The sequence below is a fragment of the Sus scrofa genome, chromosome 13 (genome assembly GCF_000003025.6).
Source record: "Sus scrofa isolate TJ Tabasco breed Duroc chromosome 13, Sscrofa11.1, whole genome shotgun sequence".
NCBI lineage: Eukaryota > Metazoa > Chordata > Mammalia > Artiodactyla > Suidae > Sus > Sus scrofa.
This window is the reverse complement of record NC_010455.5, coordinates 112,002,225-112,027,368: the sequence shown is the minus strand read 5'-3', so window position 1 is coordinate 112,027,368 and position 25,144 is coordinate 112,002,225. Positions and strand designations below refer to the sequence as shown.

At 34.4% G+C, this 25,144-nt stretch overlaps 1 protein-coding gene across 14 annotated transcripts in view; it reads right to left on the bottom strand.

Annotated features, from left to right (window-relative positions):
* The window catches only part of NLGN1 (neuroligin 1), an 876,196-nt gene that overhangs the window by 699,834 nt on the left and 151,218 nt on the right, over positions 1-25,144 (bottom strand). For 4 of the 14 annotated variants that reach the window (XM_021071174.1, XM_021071180.1, XM_021071181.1 and 1 more), the window contains exon 1: positions 8,711-9,398. The exons of 7 other annotated variants lie outside the window; for them this stretch is intronic. The gene's annotated coding sequence lies outside the window, so the exon portion shown is untranslated. Of the gene's footprint in view, positions 1-8,710; positions 9,399-25,144 lie in introns of those variants that run through there. 3 more of the 14 variants (XM_013990140.2, XM_013990141.2, XM_021071183.1) reach the window with 1 other exon arrangement.

The following is a 25,144-nucleotide window of genomic DNA, read 5'->3' as shown; positions in this document are numbered from 1 at the left end:
TAGGATCCTTCAAGGCCTGGTTCAAATGTTAGTACTTCCTTCCCAGATCCTCTCAGCAACAAAAACACTCCCCTCAACTCTCAAAGTATTTGTTACCTTACTTGTAACTGAGCCTGTAGTTCTTTTTACTGCAATAATTTGCAAACTCAGATTCCCTCTTCATTCTTCGATTCTTACATCATTTAGTGCCAGGCATTGGCAGGTGGATATGAACAAGATAGGCATGGTGTTGATTTTCAGAGACTAAAATTCAATGAGGAAGACAAACTTTATATTAATCAATCACACTGACAACTATTTAGTCATAAGTGCTTTGCCAAGAAGGACAATGCAGGGTGCTCTGAGGGGAGAGTTAATAAGCCTGGAGGAAGAATGATCTGAAGAAATGACCTGTAAAGTGGGTTCTGAAAGTTGAGAAGTTGGCAGGGGACAAAGCGTGTCAGACAGAGACAAGAGAAGACTCAAATGCTGAGAAGACTGAGGCTTTCTATGAACAAAGAGATTTGTGTGACTTGGGGTGGGGGTAGGCATCTGGATGGAGGGGAACTGACCATTCAAAAAAAAGGTTGAGGCCAAAACATTAGGGAGGTGAGATCTTATCCCAAGTATGATGAGGATAATTATAATCACAAAAAGAATACAATCAGATTAGCCTTAATGGTTGACCATAGAGGTTATGGCTTTTGAATTGTTGATTTTTAACAATTGTCCCCAGAACAATTCATTACATTGTAGGTCACTAGAGAATATTTCTTGAATGAAAAACCCATTCATTTATTATATTATTTTTCAACAATTAACCTTACCTCAGATTTTATTTCTTCCTCTGTGATACCTGGCCTCTGTGAAGAAAGTATCTCAATTATAGTTGCAGCAAGAGGGGACAAAACAGAGAAGAGGTGAAAACTAATAGAAGTACAAGGAAACTTCCTCATCATACAGGGGTGTGCATGCATAGCCATACAGACTGGCACCTAATTCCATTATTGTTTGACAAAAAATGGGATTCTAAGGTGCCATAACAGCTTTCTGACAACACAAAGAAAAAGAGATCAAAGTAATAGCATTTCCTTCTGCATTCTACAATTGAATGTTTCTGCTAAGACCATCATTGCAACAAATGGCTAAACATTGGTGAGTTTTGTGTTTGTTTTGTTTTGGGGATGTGGCTGAAACAATCCATTTAACTATATAAAAAAGTTTTACTTTCTGTTTATTCAACATACTCTCCCAGATAGAATCTCTCAATATTAATTATTTAATTAATTTCAAATCTACTGAAGAGTCTCTACTTTCCAATGCACAAGGTTAAGGGGGTAATAAGAAGGGCAGGAACCTATATAACATGTTAAAAAACAAAAAAACAAAAAAAAAAACCTTGGGCAAGAGTTTCAACGTATATGTAAAATACTGCAGGATACGTTTTTAAAAATAATAGGGGACCCTGTGATTTCCTCAGAAGACAATGAATACTCACTCAAGAGCTCAGGAGAGACGGCAGGGAGAGCTGATTACTTCCTTTGATATTAAATTGATTCTTTTTTCTGAAAAGGGCTGCTTTTGGGTTGCAAGTCACCCTGTTCAGAAGCAACTTAATTATGCCTGTTGATATCTTCATAGAGAAGATAGTACAACCTAAGAGCAATGCTACATTCTCAATTCACTATGTAAGCCTATTTTTGTTTCTGGTGAGTTGCTGGGCCTGGGAAGAATGGAGAATTGCCATTCCTGGTGCCCTGCTTAATTAAAGTCCTTTTTGAAAAATCCCTTGCTGCCAGAGAATAGCTACAACTTTGGCAGAGGCAGTGCTAAGTTTCTCAGTCTGGTGCTGTGCCAGGGTGAGTCAATCTTGACCCCTTGGAGGATGATTAGCAGAGAGGGGATAGTTAAACCTTTATGCCCATTCAGTCCTAGGTTTCTGTTAGAACTGACAAATACTACAGTTAGCATTGTTTAAGGAGTAAATTGTCTGCTAGGAACTGGACTATAACCACCAACTCCTTTCATGTAAGGTACCAAATGACAGTAAGAGTTCCTGTAACTCCTGACCTGGCTTAGAGATCAACCAAGGCCCCAAAAGGGAAAGAATATTACACCTGCAATCTTTTTCAGATACTGACATTTTCCCCCTGATATTACAGTTCCATTGGTAATAGTAATAACAAAATTAAAAATAATGCTCGATTTATGGGCCATTTGGGTAACAGAACATTACTGAATATACATTCACAAGAATTTAACATGCACATGGCATATAAGCTTAAATGAATTCACCATATAAATAAAACTGAATAATAGGAAACTTGTGATTATAAAGTGTTTTTAAAGCTGACAAAGTTATAATTAATGACCAAAATACCAAAATTCATTATATTTTAGATCCTATTGTTTATGTTCCAAGTAGTTGAAATAATTTTTAGTGCTTCCAAAGTTTCTTGAATTTTAATGTTTTATACATGGCAGAAAATAGTATTTTTAACCACAATAATGGTAAATTATAACCACAAATAATTATATTATACTTATAAGACTTCTAAAATAATTTATCAAAATAAATAAACTATTTAAAAATTTCACTAAAAAGTCAATTATTATTTGTTTTTGATTCAAATTCAATCTTTTAAAAATATTCCTTTCTACTTTTGGAGTTTTGTGCATAGCTTTAAAATATCTATCAATTCAAATACCAATTATTTTATGTTAAGAAAAAAATAAAAGCAAAAATGAAGAGACCAGGTATTAAGCAAGAGGTTATATATTTACTTGTTAACATTCAAAGTTACAACTGGGTCTTTTTATTCATTTAACAATATTTATTGGTCACTAGTAGTATGCCAGGCACTATTCTAGGTGCTGGAGAGAAGCACACACAACTTTGAAGACCCAGAAAAAAATTTAAAAATCCCTGTCATCACAGAAGTTGTATATGCTACTACTACTGTATTATTGCAACATGTAAAATGTTTTACTTTTGTATATTAATTAACTCCTCAAATGTTATTACTAAAGACCACAGTGCTGAATACTAGAAACTTTTGGTATCAGTCTCATAGCAACAGATGCATTAGAACACTTGGCATAGCTCAAGAGGTAATGAAACTAGTGCCATTTTTTTTCACCCATAAGAGAAAGGATAGATAACAATGTCACTTCAGTGTAAAGTTTTGGACAGCTAAGTAATATAGATTTAAATCAAAAATGACAGATGCACTGACTTGAAACATAATGGTTACTGAAGTGAACCTTTCTTCCTTTTAGTGTTATGGTTAACTATTAAATATCTCAAGAATTATTTTCAGGTGTGAATGTTGTGACAACTACTGGTCAGTATTCTATGTTGTGGTTTTCCTGGTCAGTTTTGTCATAAGAAAAATGGTTGCTCTACGGGAAAAACTTGTATTAGTGATAATTCCAAGTTTTTTTTTTTTAAATCAAATCAGTATTCATTGATTTAATATGTGACCATGTTAAATTTCCAAGCATGATGATTATTCCATATGACAGTATGAAATTATTCACCGTAACTATTTAAAAAAAAGATTACAAGATTTTCAAATCCCTTTGAAATGTTACAACTAATCTCTTTTTTTTTCTGAAGACTCAATATTCATTGTGTGTTTCAAGGAAGAAAAAACTGCTGTTACACGTAAATGATGCCAAAAATCTATGTAAAGGATAAATTAGCCTATCAATCAGATGTTAGCAAAAAGGTATTTGTTGAGGAACATACATAAGACCTTCATATTATTGCCTGACTGCTTCAGTCTTTCAAAAATGTACCTACATTATTTAAATACAGACAAAATTAAAGAAAACCACATTCTAAGGAAATATTTGCCCAATAATCTATTTCCTCTTCAACTTGTGCCCCAAGATACAATCTCACTACCAAATAAATAAATAAACAAGCAAATATATAAATAAATCTACTTATTTTCTAAATCATGTCAAAAATTAAATAGAACTATAGGTACAGGTAAAATGATATATCAGCAGTTCTCTTACTGAAGTACCACTTACAACACACCCAAAGGGGTGGCATGGGTTTTAGCAAGTAGCTGTTAACTGCAGGCACACGTGGCATTAGAAAAGCAGACTACAGAAAAATGAAAGGTTACTGTGGTGGCCTGTCTCAAGGGAGCTAATGCAGAAAGCATGCCTGGATACAAAGTTAACACACTAAACCGAAATTGCTATAGAAAAGTGAAAACTTTGTGAAAAAGTGTATATTCTTTGATTTCATAAGTCAGAACCAATCTCATCAATTAAAGGCAGGCACTTAGATGTCAACTGCACTTAGTAGGTCCAGTCTCAGCCTAGAACTTTATTTCCTGTGATGTATCTCTGTGGTTTTTGATTTCACATCTGTAGCAATAACTTAACTTTCATTTGTTCCAAAATGAATTTCATGCTCAACTTGTTTTTCTTAATTAAACTTCCTTTAGCAGTCCCTAACATGTTTATTATTAAAACTCAGTCCCATTCACGCTTGCCTGTCATTTTTTGGCTACACATTCATATACTGAAGTGCTCTGTTGCTAAATATAGGAAGAAAATTAAATAATAAATATGGGGATTGAACGTTTTATGAGTGTCAGGATGAGAGAGTGCCTGCAAGGCCCATCAGATTTCACACAATAGAGGCATTACTGCTAAAGCTAACATGCTGACACATCTCTGATCTATAAAGTCTGCAGTAATGGCAGCAGTAAAGCGTATTGCCATTGACTAGAATTTCTCTTACATGCAAGGGAAATAGGCACAGAAGAGATTATATTGACTGTTATAAAAAGAATTCATATACCCCCCCCCAAAGTTTAATGTCTAACAATTTCAAATGCCTGGAGTGACTTACTATTTTTCCTGACTTCAGTTAAGCTTAAGAGTTGACAGTCTTTCTCTTTCACATGTTTGATACCAAATAGTGTTTGTGTGCGTTTTTGTTTATTTAGGGAGAGGATGTTGAAGGCAGAAATAATTCATATTCATTTATTGCAGCACAGCATTACTGAACACTGTCAATGTGATGCCATTAATAACAAAGAAAAATAATCAAACCTGTTTCTATTAAGTAATTATTCTTAAGGAAGAGTTGAGAATGTTGCTATCCTACAAGATTAAGAGGTTAGCTTACCTCAAAATGCTTTAAATTATCTTTTAAAAGGCAATAAAAAAGACACACTAGATTCATCATGAAAGTTCTATACATAAACTTTTAAAAAAATTTTATGGGCTTTGAAAATTTAAATATTAAAAATTTAAACTATAAGTTTTAAGGTTTTTTTTTCATTTCTCAATAAAGCAAAAGAGATGGAAGATTTGCATTTTGAGGTGCTATGTGTTAAATTTGAACAAATTAAAAAAGGATTGCCTTTTTCATCTTGCCTTCAACTAAGAGTGTGTAATAATTTCCCTTAAAAAGATCACTTAATGTAGAATAACATTTAACTATTTCCATATCTCAAAATCATAGAATGAATCTGCAGCATATGTATTAGCTCCCCCTGATTGTTAGGCCAGCTAGAACACATTGATGGTTTTCAAGGGACAGGTGCAGCAAAGCTCCAGTGAATGCAATATCAGTTTTTCCATGGTCACAAGCTTCAGGGAATCCAATGCTATTTCTTTTTATATGCATTAGAAACTGTGCTTGAAACTTTCAGGCTTAATTGGGAGTTTCCATTTCTTTACCCTCAAACTACTACATTTTGTGTTATTCTGTAGCAAAACTAGAACATCTGATCAAGGCCACCATGTCCTTTCATTTTTTTTTTTTTTTTCAAACAAACAAACTCTCTATGGCTCCCCATGACCTAAAGACCCAGCTTCAGCTGTATAGTCTAAGATTGAGGGGTTCCAAATCAAATTCCCAATCTCTCACTGCCTCCCTGCTTTTTGTTTCCCTCAGTCTTTTTTTTTTAGGGCTGCACCCATGGCATATGGAGGTTCCCAGGCTAGGGATTGAATTGGAGCTGTAGCCACTGGCCCATACCACAGCCACAGCAATGCAGGATCTGAGACACGTCTGCGACCTACACCACAGAGTCACGGCAAAGCTGGATCCCCAACTCACTGAGCGAGGCCAGGGATCAAGCCCACGTACTCATGTATGTCAGCTGGGCTCATTAACTGCCAACCCACAATGGAAACTCCACTATGTCCTTTCTAATAATCATAACCAAAAATATGTATTTGGATAAGGTATAGGAAATGTAATTAATTTTCTAAGTGAACTTCTCTGACTTCAAAATAGTTCTCAGAACTATTCACTTAATTAGTAGAGAATATTTATACAACTGGGTATTTTGCTCTTTATTTACTGGCTACAGCTTTAAAAATTTTTGTCGTGTGTAGTTTTGTTTATTTTTATTTCTATTGTTATTAGCCTTCCAAAGTGGATCTACCACCTACAAAGTTTACCGAAGTTTTATATAGGAATGGATGTAGAAACCATAGAGTAAGCCCAAGTTTCCCACTTTTCCTTTTCACTGCCAAAGGAAAACTGTGCGAGGGACTAGAAAGTATTGCTTATTCTTGACAGAGAAAAATATAGTTCAGCCATGACAAAGGCATTTTAAGCTGACCCTTCTGCTTCACTACTGTGGCACATGCCATGACCACTGGGTCAGTGTTTGTGAAATACGCAAATTACCTCTTAAAATGACTTGCTTTTTCATATTTCATATTCTCTATTTTTATAATATCAACATATTCTCTAGTAGCCTAAAAAGAGGAATTCCAGCCCACCCCCCATTCACCTTCAGCATTTACTATTATTACTTGTTATTTGCTAGCTGTCTTTTTAGAGTTAAACTCTGAAAAAAATACATTAAATATTAGTGGACTGTGTGGCTAAGATCAGTGGCTAGAATGTACCAAAACACAGAATATCCATTCTTCAAGTTCATGCTGCACATGAGCCATGTGACTTAGAACTGTATTTAAAAAAAAAAAAAAAGAAAGGCAAACATAACCTCTCAGATATCTTCTTAAAACTAACAGTTGGGCTTGTAGAAATTATTTCTTGTTTTTTTTTTTTTTTTTTTTTTTTTTTTGTCATCTTTAGACAAGCTTACACAATGTCTGCAGAAATAGAAAATAACTTTCCCACTGTAGAATTTTTGGGAGACAAGACTTTCATATTTTGCTATTTAATCTTGAAAGAGAGTAATAGCATCATGTTTGCTTCAGAATTTAGATTTAAGAAACGCATATACACACACAAAACCAGAAAGAAAGTTTAGTGAGGCTCCTCTTAATACCAGAATGCCTGATGTATCTGGAATTCCTGAAATAAGTACTGGAACTATGAGTGTTTTAGATGACATTGAAGAGTTGCCTTTCAATGAGTTCACACTTAATGGAGAGGCTTTGGTACTAAAACCATAAAGGTATCTACATGCCTTTCAATCTGTAAAGATAAATCCTTGAAAAAATATTTGGTGTTTTTCTCTAAAAGCTTAAAATGTAGAAACTACATTATTTTAATTTTAAAGATTATCACCATTTTACTCTAATGCAGCTGAATGTCTGGGGTTTAAAATTTAATGAATTGGCCTTAAATAAGAAAAGACAACTAAAATTATGATGCTGAAGAAACAAAAGCCTATAAAGGGAAGGGTGAGTTAACTTATTTAATATCTATACACATATTTTAAATAAGTCAGTTCTTTATATGTAGTAGTTCTGAACCTCTGTCGACTCCAAAATTGGTTCAGAATAATATGATCTTCTGGATTCCAAAGCAACTTTTAGTTTCCTAAGTCAATTAACATTCATTCATTTGAGTGATTAATTTTATCTGCTGAAACTGATCATCCTTCTGCAAATAAAGATAAGCTTTTTTTAAGAGGTATGAAATAAATTTTAAAAGAAAAAGTTAAAGAAAAATCCCTGAATTCAGCTGCAAGAAAATGTCTGGAAACTCGCGCACCGCTCAGTTGGAAAGAAAAGCCAGTAAGTAGCGAGGCAGCCAGGGTAGGGACGCATCAGAAATGCAGCCGGCTGCCTGGCGCACTTGCCAGCCTGGGCCCTCGGCTGAAAGGCTGCAACGCCTTTTTGGATTCGTTCAACTCGAAGAAAGTTACCTCGGACTGTATATGCAAAGTCGTGGAAGTGAATTACAAGACAACATGTGTGGCCAAGTCACCTGTTTCTATCGGATGCAGTGACCCTGTAACCCTTTTAACCATTTTGTGTTTGGCTGAGAGAAGGGAGAGGCGGGAAGGGAAAGGAAGAAAGAGGAGGGGGAAGGAAGAAAGAGGGAGGGAGAAGGAGACATGAAAACGGCCAATTTTCCATGCAAAATTACCCTAGAAGCCAATAATGCCACCCAAACCACGGCCGAGAGAAGGCAGCGATTTCTACTTGGGCTCTCCCCCTCTACATGCAGGTTTTCCAAGGCATTGCTGCCTCTTCTCCTTAAAGTATCACTAGGAGAAAGGACTGGATCCAAGAAGGATCTCCCGACTGAGAGGTTTTCAATGCAAAGTTGAGAGCTTGGAGGGTTGTTTGGCTTCCCCACCGATGCCACAAAATAAGGTTTTTAAGCTCAGTCTAGGTAGCTCCCTGGTGATCCCGGGGAGACGCGCGAGGTGGTTTACATGCCCCCTTATCTCCCCATTTCACAGGCACAGCGTCCGCAGCACCTTTCACGCAGCGGCACACAGACCCAGGCAGCCCATTCCCAATTAAAAACCCCCAAACTTACCCTCAGTAAGATAAATCCACAGAGGGGGCCCCCTCATCTTCCCCCAGTCCCCTTCCAATATTCAAGGAGACAGTTTCTACAACACTTCGCCGTCAAATTCAAGCTGAATTGCTCAAAGTATTTACCAGTTCCTAGACGCTTTTTTTTTTTTTTTTTGAAATCTTCAGCACCCGGTAATTCTTGTTTCAGAATTCAAGATGCGTCCTTTATTTTTTTTTTCTTCTTTAAACAGCCGCAATCCCAGTTTTGCGCCCCCCCCCTTTTTTATTCACCCACAGACACTTCCGAAACGTGTCGATTGATCCTTTTTTCTCTCCAGATGCAACCACGATCCAGAATCCTTGGGACCCAAAACCACTTCCACGTAAATCCGACCATCAGGCAAGAAATACAAATGATCAAACAACGTTACTTCTTTCAGCTGCAATCAGATAATCCTACTAATCCAATAGATTTATCTCGATTGGAAATTGACCTCAAAAATGAATCCCTGGTGCTGAAGTCCAGTAGAGCGATTTTGTAGCACTGTTCGGGTGACCAAAAGAACTATGGATTCTTTCTTCCTTTCTTTTTAAAAAATGTTTTTGGATTCCGGGTGCACTGCTCGCAAAAAAAAAAAAAAAAAAAAAATGCCGAGGACCCTGGTTTTCCCCTAATATAGGTTTCTACTCCAAATCGTTGCGGGATGAAAAATGGTACAAAGATACCCCTAGTGGCTCGAGGTGATACTGCAGGAATCTTTTTTTTTTTTTTTTTTTTTTTTTTGTAAATCCCCTCTCCTCATCCCCCACCTCTCCCCCTGTAGATAACTGGCTGTTATAGTAGTCAAACAAGAAGAAGGCTGCACTAAGATTAACCAGAGCAGTATATAACCATCTGAAAAAATTGTCTGATCTTTCTTTGTTTTACTCTAGACTGAATCTTCTGTGCTTATGTCTTTCCAATATTCAATCATTTTTCTACAGAATTTTCACCAATGGCATATAGTGCTAAAAATGCCAATTTGGGGCAGCTAGTGATTTCAAAGCAAATGTGTTTTCTGCCTGAATAACTAAATATATCAAAAGAAACCTCCCTATTCCTAAGATATGCTATTTTTAGAGAAATCCTTAACATTTTGTCTCCTTTACAGGAATATGCATATATATTTTCGCATATGCATAAATAAATGCATATATAACTTCTGAAGTTCATTCAGCAAAGTAGAGGATGGCTGCTGAAGCCTGTGGTTGAAAAGCAAGATCTAAGTGTCTATATAGGCTTCTATGCTGCTTACCTGAAACCTTTGCAATTCAATGACCTCAAGATTACTACTAGCATTTTGGGGAGGTTTTAGAGAAAAAAAAATGCAATGAATTTCAGGATTCTGTTTGATAAGTAAAAATTGATAAACTTTATGTGCCTACCAATAAGTCAAGAATCTTTTTATAATAGGGAGTAGGACCAGAAAGAGATGAAAGTGTGCATTTGTAACAAGCCCTCCAACTACACTGATTTTCAAGGGCCTAATAAACTGGGGAATTGAATTCACCTTCCTAATGGTGGGTGCAGTAGCTGCAAGGACTCCACAATCTTCTTTCTTAACTGACTAAATAATTAAATCTTCTGAGTGTATGAGCTATTAAGGACTCAAAAGATCTTCCTTCTACCACTTGTTTGCTATTAATTGGCTATGTGACACTGAGCAGTCACCTTTGACCCAAGCTTGATTTATATATTAACGTTAAAAAATAAACTCAAATTAATTAACAACTATACTTGTTCCTGGATGGAAGACTCAATTTTAAATTAATCTATAAAATTTAAGATTCAGGGATAGAAGTTAGTTTGGTTCAGGGAAAGAAGCTAGTCCAGAGGAATAGGATAGAGGGCTTAGAACTTAATAAATACCAGGGGGCATATAGGGCTGTAAGAAAAGATGAATTATTCACACAATATATTAAGCATATGAAAAAAATGTATATACATCAAAAAAGTCAAAGCAGAGACTGAGAGAAGATATTTGTCAAGCAGTATCTTTGGTTATATAACCAAAGAAGGATCAGTATCCAAGTATATAAAGATCTCTTATAAATCTATAAAGATGAAAATATTACAGAAAAAAAAGAGCCAAAAAAATGAAAAACTGATTAAGAGGATTCTCTATGTCTAATAAACACCTGAAAAAGGTACTCAGTTTCCATTGTTATTAGCAAAATAAAACTTAAAAATCATGCAATATCATTTCACAACTATGAAATTGGCAAAAAATTCTGTAAGTTCAGCAATATGAAATATTGATGAGAATGTGGTTAAGTCATGAAGAACATCTAATAGTACATCTTCAGAGAACAGCTTAGCAATCAAATTCAGTCTCCTATCCCCAAATTCAGTCTCCCCACTCCTTCATTCTTCTCTACATTTCTCCATATGTACAGAAAACACTCATTGCAGAATTACTTAAAAGAAAAAAAATAAAAACATCTTTGGATATATAAGAGAACAAGGAATCTACAGAATATTCATGTGCTGCAATATTAGATGCAATAAAAAGAAAAATGCACTTGAATTAACATTAGTGCATCTCAAAAGTACAAAGGAGAGCAGCAACAACAAAAGCAGGTTGTAGATACTTGTGGGATGACACGTTTATATATCAAGTTTTAAAATATCTATTAATGCGTCTAATAATATCTATTATTTTGAGCATATGTATATGTAGCAAAAGTATATAAACATGAAAATCAGGGTATAGGTTATCTCTGGGATAAACTGGGGTTACTGAAACTGGAAAGATATCATCGGGAGGTTTAACCCAATGTTTATTTATCAAACTGAATCTTGACTGTACAGGTGTTTATAATACATATAAATTGTTTTTATGTGTTAACTATTTCCTTAAAATGAAATATTTAAACTATATAATTTCTATAAACCATTACAGTTTTAGAAAAATTTCTAATTAGAGTAAGTATATGCAGAAGTGAAGAAAATAGTATAGGAGTTTAGAATTTCATAGTGTGCTTTTTTGCATAGAAGTCTGTATAGATTTTTAAAATCTATGTAGATGTTTAAAATCTATAGTACTTTATATTTCTAAGAAACAAAAATGCATAGATGCTTGTTTATTACCATAATCAGTATACAAATTTCCAGCTAGCAAGCAAAAATCACCACTAAATAAGAAAAATGTGGTTGAAATAGGGGAAAAAAGTAATCCTCAACTAGCTTGTTTTAAAAATATAGTTTCTTTTGGCCTGACATATAGCAACAGGGCCTCTGAAACAGTAAAACAGGCAATCCATCAATTACATTCAGTTCTGACTAGTTAACTAGAAACCACCAAATCCAGACTATCCCTAAGCCAAACTACAACACAAAAGAAAGTTCTTTTAGAATATTTAAAATAGTACATGAATTCACAAAAGGAGGCTTTGCTGATGTGAAATATGAGAACTGGAAATCTCATTTCATCATACAGTATTTTTCACGTTTCATGCAAAATATGTAAGGATACTAAAATATTAGAATTTTTTTCTTTCTTTTTTTAGGGCTCCACCTGTGGCATATGGAAGTTCCCAGGCTAGAGGCTGAATCAGAGCTGCAGCTGCAGGTCTACACTATAGCCATAGCAACACCAGATCCAAGTTCCATCAGTGACCTACATACGCCACAGCTTGCAGCAATGCTGGATCCTTAAACCACTGAGTGAGGCTAGGGATTGAACCCACATAGTCATAGACATTATGTCAGGTTCTTAACCCGCTAAGCCTCAATGGGAACTCCAGTAAAGAATTTTTTTAGAGCTCGATCTTAGGAAAATGAGCTATATTTGCAACTAATATTCTCAACTCACACAAAACTCAGGAAAGATGTCTGGGCAAATGGTCAAACCATAGAATGTCAACCATTCAGAACAGTGTTCCTGGGCAATAAGCAAAGCCGTTCTGTTATAGAGAGTAAGATGACAATTTAATTTCCTTTGAGAATAGAACAGACAAGGGGGAAAAGTAGATATAATATTTCTGAAACTTGGAGAAGCTGACATATTCTTCTAGCAACTACTTACTGAATACCTCGTGCCTACTGGGCCCAGTACGAAGCATATAACAGAAAAGCTGACTTTTTTTAAAAAAAATTTTTATTACAGGTGATAGAAGAGCTGACTTTAAAGCAAACAAACAACACAAACCAGAGTTTGCTGCTGATGATTGATTGGTTGACTATAAATGGTTAGTATTATTCTGAATTAATACTTTACCAAGCATACTGAAGAGATATAGATAGATATTAATATAAACTAAAGACTGGAGTTCCCGTCGTGGCGCAGTGGTTAATGAATCCGACTAGGAACCATGAGGTGTGGGTTCGATCCCTGCCCTTGCTCAGTGGGTTAACGATCCGGCGTTGCCGTGAGCTGTGGTGTAGGTTGCAGACGCGGCTCTGATCCTGCGTTGCTGTGGCTCTGGCATAGGCCAGTAGCTACAGCTCCAATTAGACCCCTAGCCTGGGAACCTCCATATGCCGCAGGAAGCGGCTCTAGAAAAGGCAAAAAGGCAAAAAGGCAAAAAAAAAAAAAAAACCTAAAGGCTCATTTTCAGTGTATTTAAGTACAAACTTGTTTGACAGGTTAAAAGAGTCAAGGAAGGTGGAAGAGTAAAAGGAGAAAGAGTAGGATGAGACTAAAATATGAATATGAATCCCTGGTGATTTACTTTACAGAGATGATGGAAACTTACTTCGTCTTTATATTATTCCTCATAGTACAAATGATATGTGAATGAACGACTTAATAGATCAAAGAGTGAAACTAGTTATACATGAAGAAAACAAATTTATTCTCTGCATTGGGCTTGCTAGTCTCTCTTCAGAGAATGAAACAGAGGAGGGAAGTAAAAATTTACTATGACTAACAATAATTGGAAAATGAAGAACTACAAATGACAAACTTGAATGCCAACTGGAATGTGGAATTCCAATTTGATTATGTCACTAAAATTCCATCTCTGCTAAAACCCATGATAGGTAGGATATCCCCTCTTACTTTGATTTCCATACTGTAAACAAAAAAAATGCTTAATACCAAGTGGATAATGTAAAGAAATGGAATGGTACTACTAAAAATAGATGAGAAAGTATTTAACTGTTCCTTTTAATATAAGTCATTTTGAAAAGAGAGTTGTGCTTTTTTTGGATAATTGATATAAAAGCATACTTTTATGACCAGGTCAAATCAATTAAGTCTGCCTGGTAGTAAACATTTTAGGATGCTATGAAAGATTGTCTGAAAGATGTCTGAATAAAATAATAACTTATAAAATACTGTAAAACAGATTTCAAAAGCAAGTCTTAGGGGAAAAATTCCTCCATCATTTTCAGAACTCCCCTGATGTAACCTTATTTTAAGTGCTCACGTCTTGAATTTAAATGAATGACAATTCAGAATTATGAAAGTCATAAAAATATAAAGTGTTGCAACATTACAAGGCCTAACTACTGCAAAGGTGGCTGTTTACGAAGAGGTTCTTTCTTCAGGGAAGAATCTGCTCACACAATCCTGCTTAATTAGAAAAGACTACTTAAAACACTTTAGTGATACTGAATATTTCAGGTATGTACTGGGAGAACACACCTGCTTGAATGCTAAATTTACCAGATGCATCTTTATATTTCATGGTTTGAAGCCCTGGAAAGGAAACCAAGGAAGGAATGATCAAGACTAGATATTTTAGGATAAGACTATTACATAGAGAAATAGGGCTTCTTCATCAAGGCTGGTTTGAGATTATAAAAACATATTTTCAAAGTTCAGGGGTTTAAGACAGAAATACATCTAGATTTCAAAACAAATGATTCATTTCCAACTATTAAAAACTTCTGAATATTTGTACCATTATGTTAATACTTAAGAATCTGTTTCTTTTCTTCTCCTTCCTTTTTTTTTTTGGCCATGCCAGTGGGCCAGGGATTGAATCCATGTCACAGCAGTGACCTGAGCTGCTGCAGTGACAACACTGGATCCTTAACCTGCTGCACCACAAGGGAACTCCTGTTTTGTTTCTTGTTGAAGGAGCTCTTTTTTAAAACATCTATTATTTGTACTTATATTTATTTGAAACAATTATTTTTTAAAAAATAAATTTTCAACTTCAAAGATTTAAGTTGTTAAAAGTTTAATACTTTATTTTTGGGGGGAGTATCTGGTTTATAAAAAATTGTAGATTTTTATAAATTTGTCAGATTGAATAATATTTATGCTTACCCTCTCATAACCTCATAGCAAATTATCTTGCTATTTTAGCTGCCTTTGATTCCATCATATCATGATTAATTTTAATACACTGCAGTGTAGTCTAGAAGGAGTTTAATTATATAAAATGACCTTAAGTATCCCTTTAGCTCCGAATAAATATAACCAGGAAACCATCCTATTGTATATCATCCATTAAAGTTTATTGTGTAACATTAGCTTATTTGAGTCTACATTTCCAGTATTAGTAAAATTTACTGTAAAATTTGACCTAATTATGGAAAAGCCACATGAAAATTAATGTTCTGTAGTTCAAGCTGGAAATTTTTTAGTTCTATCCCAATGGCATTGCCATCTCATTGACTTCACAGACACGGGTTGGTTACTCTTCCTTTTCTGAATGGGATTTTATGCTAATTATTCAATTAAAAGTAAACAGTAGCCTGAATTTTCATTATTGTTTAATTAGTGATTTAATGAGCATCATCTACCTGTCCCAAAATATTTAGTTCCATAATTTCCTAAAACATTAAATAAAGGAGACCTTTAAATTACATTTTAAAAGGGAATGGATCTCTCTCTCCCTCTCCTTCCCCTTCTCAGTGGGTGTATGTGTCTGTATGTTTCTGTGTGTGTTTCCATCTCTTTCTGTCATTCCCCCTCTAACCTCTGTCTCTGTCAATCTATCTTTCCCCCTCCAAGGATCTCTTTACACATAAATCTGACTCTTTAGATAATTCCTACAAACTAGGAATTATTTAACAATGGTTTCAAAAGTATGAGTTTTTCTAAAATCACATGTATTTAGATTTGGAGGTTGCTTTTTTATTGTATGTGAATAAAATTATTTCTGATACCTGAACACAAACAATAGAATGACGCAGTCAAATAGAATGATAAAACCACACTACACTCAATGCAAAAGAAGTTGTTCAACTTTCCAACTATCCATTCTAAAAATCATGACATTCAGCTTAAGTACTTTGGCTTTCTTTTATAAAAATTCCTCAAACCTCCCTAGAGATAAGAAAGCTAATAAATTTCGTTATTTAAAAAATAAAATCTTAACTATTTATTTCTGTTTACCAGAAGGGAGGGAGAGAAGGAAAGAGAAAAAAAGCAATTTTTTAAAAAGTAGTTGCTTAAGTAGATTATGCAGAGAAGATAATGTCAAAAAAGTTAAAGCAAGATTTGTTATAAGATCAAATTGATAGTCTACAAGCTGGTTAGTTTAGAAAAACAAAAAGTTTATTATATGATGAAATGAGCATAACTCTTGGTTATCTGCAATACATTAAAACAATTCATAATTCACATCCTCATCATTCAAAAGTCTGATAAAAGATATAGAAAAACATCTTATAGCTAAAATTAGTTTTACCAGGATTCAATTATTAAAATAAGTTAAGCACATTTGAACTGTGGCCCAAAGAACTACAGTTTTACAGTCCTTGCATAGACTCTAAAGATCTCATTTTGCTAAATAAGAAAAAACCCAAGAAGGTAAATGACTGATATAACCAAGGTCACACTGAGGTCCACGGCATTGCTAGATGACACGCCACTGCCCCAAGCCACTTTAGACTTGTTGTTGCTTAAATTTTATTGTTTATATTAAAGCATCATTGTCCCTAAACAATTTTTTAATTGCAGTTAACAAAGAAAGCATACCATTGAATGCACTTAAATAGCAAGCAGAACAATGGCCCTGCAAAGATGCTCACACCCAAATCACTATAGGCTGTGAACATGTTACCTTACAGGACACAAGGGACTTTACAAGTGTGATTATATTAAAGATCTTGAGATGGGCCTAATGTCATCACAAGAGTCCTTATAAGTAGGAAGCAGAAGAGTCAGAGTAAGAGATGTGATAACAGAAACAGAGACCATAGGGAGATAAACTAAGAGAAAGATTTTAAGATGTCACAGTGCTGGCTTAGCAAATGCAGGACAAGGCCATCAGCCAAGGATCGCAGGTAGCCTCTAGAAGTTAGAAGAGGCAAGGAAATGATACCCACTAAAGCTTCCAAAAGAACAGAGCCCTTGCCAACCCACTTCAGACTTATGACTTCCTGAACTGCAAGTTAATACATTTTTGTTGTTTTAAGTCACCAAATGTATGGTTATTTGTTATAGCAACAAGAAGAAGAAAATACACTTAATTAAGAATATCAAAAGTATTCTGAGAATAATCAATGCTACTCAATAGAAATAATGTGTGCTACATATACAATTTTACATTTTTAATGCACATTTAAAAAAAAAAGAGAATCAGGTGAAATTAAATTCAATAATTTATTTTATTTAGCTCAATATATTTTAAAAGTATCATTTCAACATGCAATACTATCAAAAATTACTGAGATATTTTATAATCTTTCATACAAAATATTAAAAAATCTAATCTTTACCTTGGACATTTAGGTGTCTAATCCCATTTGAAGAGCTCAACAGTCACAAATAAGTGACTATTATATCAAATACTGCAGCATCAGACTATAAGAGACAAATTTCAAAGAAAAATACGTTCTGTTGTTATACAGATGATTCTAATACTCTCTTATCTACAACAATCAAGATTAAGAATCATAAAGGAATATAAAGAAATCAGGATGATCTATAGCCAATTTTCCTATTAGTCTGCACTTGACAAGTGTATTTAACAAGAAAGCCTGGGAAAGGAAGAACAACAAAATAAAATGAAAGAAGAATATGATTACCTAAAGATACCGAGTTATCTGATGTTTATGAAAAATGCTAAGGATAACAGAAAAGAAATGTCACTGATATTTTCAGGGCACATATAAAACCAAGGATAGGCTAAAAATAGCATTGCTTGGAGCCAACTAGGTAATATGAACAAATGACCAAGAGAAAAGCACCATTAAACCCAAGCTTCCAATTTCTCCATAGAGAAGAATGATGTTTGAACTAGAAAAGAATATAATTGTAAGGGAATGATAAGAAAGCCTGAAGGTTTAATCAGGTCTAAATCAGTTACTTAATAGGATACTAAAAACACTTGAAGATATGTTATTGGAACTAATATCTACTATCTTGGAGTCATAATGGAAAAACACCATGAAAATTGTTAACTGTCCTGTTTTCCAAACCTAATTCCAGAAACTGAAATTACTATTCTTGACATTAACTGAAAGTCTAAAACCCACATTCATGTGTTCTCTAAGTGTGTATCGAATCAGAATAAAATATTTTTATTAGAGTTACTGGAGTGGCAGATCAAAAATGTGTCTTGATTTGTTTGTCTTCACTGCATCCAAAGCCTTTTGTAAAAAGCACTCATAATTTTCTTCTGCACAAAATTGTGAACTATAATAGAGTAGCTAAGTAGATCTTTTTCAAGTTGAACAATCATTCTTCTGTAGCATCCAATGAATGTTCTCTGATGTCCTCTTCTCTCTCTCTACCCCTTTTTTGAGGATTAAATTTTTTAAAGGAATTTGTTTTGTAACCAGGACTGTCCATTAAGTAAATTAGTCTAATGATGGGTATGAATGAGAACCTTTGGTAGGAGCCAGCCTTAGATCATAACCTTTCAAAAACAGAATATCTAAAATGATCAACTGTTTTTGGAATTATGCTTCCCATAATGTTTTTTTAAACTATTTATTTGTAGGAAGTATTATATAAATTTTAAATATTAAATTTCAAACTGAATTTTAATTCTACTTAATCAAATTCTGACATCTAGTATCTCCTCTATTTTCCAGTGCAATTTGGAAATCAAGGTCTCCTTATTTTCGGTTTACTCTTCAATATAATATGAATATTTCAACTTAATTAATCAACCATATTTTTATCAAAAGGGCCAACTGATTGTATTTAAGTGAGTTACAAAGAACTTTGAGTTATAGAGTACATTTAATAAAAGCTTCAAAATTAATCTAACTCTAAATGAAATCAATCAAAATACAACTCAGTATCAATCCTAATTTTGGCTACATATATTTCAAATGAAATTTTATGATATAATGCCAATGTTCTTTCATCTTTTTTTGACCCCTCATGCTGGAAAAATTTTTAAATCTTTCTCTATCCTCTCTCTCCCTGAATACATCAAGAAGAAGTAGATCAGGAAGCAATGTTACAGAGAAAATAATAACAATAGAAAACAGAATAAAGTTTCAATATAGCCTGCATCAACTCCTTATCTCATTCTCTTTTTCTCTCTTCCCTTTTACCTCTCTTGTTTTGAATATACATATAATACAGTATATAATGTACATTGCATTAAATGCATTTAACTGTATTAAACTGGATCTTGTTATCACAGAGCAATGTGCATAGGATTTGCTATCAGATGAACCTGGGTTCAATTCCTAAATTTTTCACTTGCTAGTGATACTTTATTCCCTTTGGGTTTTTCCTTCCCCCCATAATACTGAAATGGCTACAATATTTATGAAAAGGCAGAATTACCTATTCTCCTCTACCTTTCCCCTGCTCACTCTGAATAGAGAAAGATCTCTTAACAACACGTCTAAGTTCTGCTAATGGGAACAATCAGCATTATTAAGAGAAAGGTTTGTTGATTTTGTAAATGATCTATTAAAACAATGCTGCCAGGAGTTCCCATGTGGCTCCATGGAACAAATCTGACTAGTAACCATGAGGAGGCAGGTTTGATCCCTGGCCTCATTCAGTGAGTTAAGGATTTGCAGTTGCACGTCTGCGGTGTAGGTTGCAGATGTGGCTCGGATCTGGCATTGGTGTAGCTGTGACGTAGGCCAGTGGCTACAGCTCTGATTAGACCCCTAGCCTGGGAACCTCCATATGCCACAGGTGCAGCCCTAAAAAGACAGTAAATAAATAAATAAAACAATGATGCCAACAATCATAAAAACAAATGCCTAAACCTACTTTCTAGAGTTTTGTAAGGGATGTATTCTGAACAGCAGATACATTTTATTTCATACATAGTATCTCAACTTAAGGAATGGATAACCCAAGAAAATATCTTGAGATACAGGGTTACCATCACTGGTCAAGAACTATATAATGCTTTGTAGTATTAAATTCTATTATAATAAAAATTTTAAATAAATAAAACTCATTCTGATACACATTGAAAGCTATGGAGAAATTTGTCCAGTAAAGAGATTTTTATCTCTCTTCTGGGTAAAGAAACTTCACTTCCATTAAACAACCAAATCCTTGTGATTTCCCACTGTGGCACCATGGATTAAGGATCCAGTAATGCCACAGCTTTAGTGTAGGTCGATCCCTGGCCTGGGAACTTCCATATGCCACAAGTGCAGCCATAAAAAATATTTCATGCCAAGAATCTTTGACATACAAGACTCTTATACAAAGGAAAGATCTTTCAGTAAGGCAGTATTTTCCTTAAGAATGTCAACCATCTATAAAATAGTTGTACTTTGAGCATATCTAATTTTATTTGACTTCCGAAAAAAAAAAAAACTTTCAAGACAAGAAAGCAGATAGTATTTTTGTGTGTGTGTGATGATTGAAGGAATTGACTAAAAGGAAAAAACTGACTATGTTATAGCCACGCAGGGATTTAAGTGTTGAAATCAGAACTTGGACTTCTAGTCTGACATTCTTTCTAATAGTATACATTGCTATTTTTTTCCTAATTTGCAGAAAGACCCAAGACAGTTTAGTCTTTTGGCTTTAAAAGTAATTTTGGTGATGGTAAGTCTTCAAAAAAAAAATCACATGAAATTCTAAGGCAAATATTTCAGGTAAAAACAGAATTGATGTAGCAGAAGGGAAGGTGGCAGGGGACCAAGAGCCATGCCTACCATACCCCTTCATCCTCTAGGAGGACAAATCTGGAGCATGACTGGAAAACTACTTGCTCCTTTTACAGATGAGAAAATGAAGCCTCCATGTAATCAAGCGATTTGGCCAAGAAGCTCATCTAGTTAGTGACTTCTCATTTCTTGATCCTCAATCAAATGTTCTTTCCCTTATGTTATAATGTCTTCTAGATCATGGGTGTTGTCAGCTCCAGCTACTACCTCTAAGTCAGCCTCCTGCCTTCCTGTCCAGCCTTAACACCTGCCACACACTGCTTCTCTAAGCATGCTGAGCTACTTGTGATTTTTCAAATGCACCATGCTCTTTCGTAAGCATTTGACTTGTTTAGTTTTCTTTTTGTCCAGAAAATTCTCTCTTTGAAAGCCCTCTTTCCCAGCCAATTCACCCATTTTACCTATACCAATTCATCAAATCTTACTTTAGTTAGCACTGATTGTAGAAACCATGACACCACCCACCCCATCCCACCTCTCACTGGTCCCAACTCCCAAACTGGGTTAGGGAGGAATTTTAGTTAATTTTTCTTTTCCTTTTGTCTTATCACACTTGCACTTTTACTAATTGCTCTTTGAGAGAGTCTTTTTTTCCCCACCTTTCTTCACTGGCACTTTGAACATATTCAGTGTCACAATAAAGAATTTGTTGAAAGAAGAAATACAAGAATGAATGAATGCTATTTTCCAAGGAATATTTTATGAAAAGCATGAATGTGGGACAATGTGGCATACACTGCAGAGAAGTGGGCCTCACTTGAACTTGCTGCATATGCTGTATCACTCTGCCAGAAAATAGGACAGCCATGATTCTCAGCAGCTCCTAATTCACAGCTCTAAAACTTTCCACTTCTCTCTTTCCATGAGAGAAGAACCTGGCCAGATACCTATATTAAACAATCTAATCTTTTATTTATAAATGTGAACAGAAAAGCAAAAACAGCAAGCATCTGAGGAAAACTAACAGCATTTAAAAGAAAGAACAGGAGTTCCCGTCGTGGCGCAGTGGTTAACGAATCCGACTAGGAACCATGAGGTTGCGGGTTCGGTCCCTGCCCTTGCTCAGTGGGTTAACGATCCGGCGTTGCCGTGAGCTGTGGTGTAGGTTGCAGACGCGGCTCGGATTCCACGTTGCTGTGGCTCTGGCGTAGGCCGGTGGCTACAGCTCCGATTCAATCCCTAGCCTGGGAACCTCCATATGCCGCGGGAGCGGCCCAAGAAATAGCAACAATAACAACAACAAAAAAGACAAAAAAAAAAAAAAAAAAAGAAAAAAAAAAAGAAAGAACAGATTGAAAAATATGAAAAAAAACAAAGAAAACCATGATGGGGAAACATATATTTAAGAAAACATAGGAGAATTTTTTTTTTCATTTATTGTAATATTCTTAATGAGATTCAAGTGACTACTATTTAGATAAAGTAAAAATAGGCTTCTCTGAAAACATAACTATACGAAGATGAAGAGATTTTATAGAATTTAAATATTGAAAGGAAAAATTTAACAGAAGTCCTCAGTAAACAAAATGCACATAGCCATTGATTAGGTCATAAACTGAAAGATGAATGAAAATCTCCCTTTTATTCATTTTTTTTTCTTTTTATGGCCACATCTGTAGCATATGGAAGTTCCTAGGCTAGGGGTTGAATCGGAGCTACAGCTGCCAGCCTATGCCACAGCCACAGCAACACCAGATGCAAGCTGTATCTGCAACTTATATTGCAGCCTGTGGCAACAACAGATCCTTAACCCACTGAGCGAGGCCAGGGATTGAACCCTTTCCTCACAGAGATGTCAGGTCCTTAACCTGCTGAGCCACAATGAGAACTCCTGAAAATCTCCATTTAAAAGCTAATACAGAATAGATTGTGAAGAAACATTTTAATGAAGGCTCACAATTCTGTGTTTTCCCTTGGTTTCTTTTACTTTTTTTGTTTTTAAGGTAAACAATATTATAATTTTACTAAAATTATATCTAATAAAACATATTTTCAATACTACAAAACACTGTCACAAAACTGATAGGATAAGCTAGTACATTATTAGTGTTAAATTCTTTTAGAAAGTAATTTTAACTGAACTTTTTAAGAGTTGTAACATTTCCATTGTTACTTTTGCATTTTTCACCTCAGCCAAAAGTATTAAGAAAACAAAGTGTTGAAGAAATAAGTACTGGAAACTTCTTTTTAGTTCTCAAGCTATCTTTGCTTCCTTGATTTCTTTTTTTTAGGGTTTTTTCCTTTTTTTTTTTTTTTGGTTGCTTAATGGTTTTGATTATTCATGAAATATCACAAATTATTAGTGGTCATTAATTTAACTTAGCTTCAGGATTTTGATTCTCAACAGAAGAATTCTTTATTAAGAAGGAAAATATTTGTCATTTCCTCTCTAGATATATTTGGAGATAAACTTAGCCCAGTGATTTAATTATCCCTTTGCTAGAAATTTAATCCAAAGAAATAATCCCAAAGAAGGAAAACCTATTTATGGAAAGATGCCCCTTGCCCTATAATTTATAATACCACATTTAGCAACAATAAAAATATGCAGAGTTAGTGAAATATTTAAATGAAATATGGTAATATACTTGAGATAAATGTTATTAGGAAATCATGTAGCAACATGAGAAAATGTTCAAGATATAATGTAAGTGAAAGAAACAGTATTCAAAATTAAATTTGTACTGAGTCCAATTATATAAAAATGTAAACATTTGAATTATTTTGAAGGAGAACATAAAAAAATTGGTTTATTTGATTGAGTATATACCTCTCTTATGTCTAATCATTGCAATAAACCTAGTATACCAGATTTTTAAAAAGAAAAAAAAAAACAGAATTTTCTGTCTTTCTCATCAACATCTCAAGCTTACTGAAAGTAACAGTACCCTACAAGAAAAAAAATTTTATTCAGTTTAAAATTAATAGTAAAATGTATGTACTATTCATACACTTAATCCTGACATTAAATAGGGGGGGTCCTTGAAATTGATGAATTTGCCTTTTCTAATCTTATCTTATAGAGGACCACTTTTAATGTATCAATAGAAACTTAAATGTTTACCACACTATGTGTATCAGAATACAAACACACACAGAACACATACACTCACACAAACACATAATTATTCAATTCTCTTAAACACAAAGCAAAACTAAAGCAGATAAGAAGAATAAGTGATAGGTATTATCATCCTTTTTTAGCAGATAAAGTAGTTAAAAGAATTTCCTAAGATTCTATAGAGCCACAGAATGAAACTCACTGCAAATCCTTCTTCTATATTAGTGTCATCCTAGGACACAATTTGATACTAGAATAATTCATTTTACATGAGATTTACATGGCATAAATCTCTTTTTTAGTTCCCCAAATGCTGAAGTTTTTAATTCTTTATATCTCATTAATTCATTCCTTTTTTAAGCAATAAAATTTTGAAGACACACTAATACCATGCAGTCTACCAAACCCTAGAGAAAAAGAGATGCCTAAGTTACAATTCATCCTTAAAGGATTTCCAGTATAGGAATAGAGACAAAGAAATGAAGTTGTATGAATCAAAGTGAAAACTGCTGAAGCAGAGCTGTCACTAGCACACAAGAAAAAGTTTAATCTTTTGTGTGATGGTGGTATAGAGGAACTTAGGGAAAATGTTTGGGAAAAGCTAAGTATGGAAGATAAGTATCAGTTACTGAGATATAAAATTGGGCAGAAAGTGATACTACTTTAGAAAGAAAATTCTTTTTTTCATATTCTTTTTTAAAAATATTGTTTTCCATCATGGTCTATCCCAGGAGATTGGATACAGTTCTCTCTGCTAAACAGTAGGACCTTGTTGTCTACACATCCTAAATATAATAATTTGCATCTACTAACCCCAAGCTTCCAGAAAGCAAATTATTTTTCCAAATTTAAGTATTTAATAGACCTTTGTTAATGGGTGCCACTAAAGAATCCAATTTTGCAATCATTATTTAATTACAAATAATTTAGCCTTGATTTGCATATGGTTTGTTCAATTATACATGTTTTGATGACCTACTAACCCATATAATTAACTAATTTGTCTGAATGCTGTTGAAGTTGAGGTAAAGGAGGGTGAAGAACAATGCCTCACAATTAAAAGCCTAGGGGAGAAGCAAGGCTCTATAGCTTCAATCTCCATCCTGAAGTTATTTCCCACTGAAATCATGACACGTGAAATTTGTGGATCAGTTAACCTATTTACTAACAAGAGATGCTGATGGGTACTTTCAAGCTCTCTTTAGACGAATTTGAAATAATAAAGTACTATTGTATAGTAATTGCCTGACATCAGCCATTCTCAGTGCCATTAATTATAGGCTTACATCTCTCCATTATACCTCACTCCTTCTAGTCCATTCTTTGCATAATCCCACTACTCT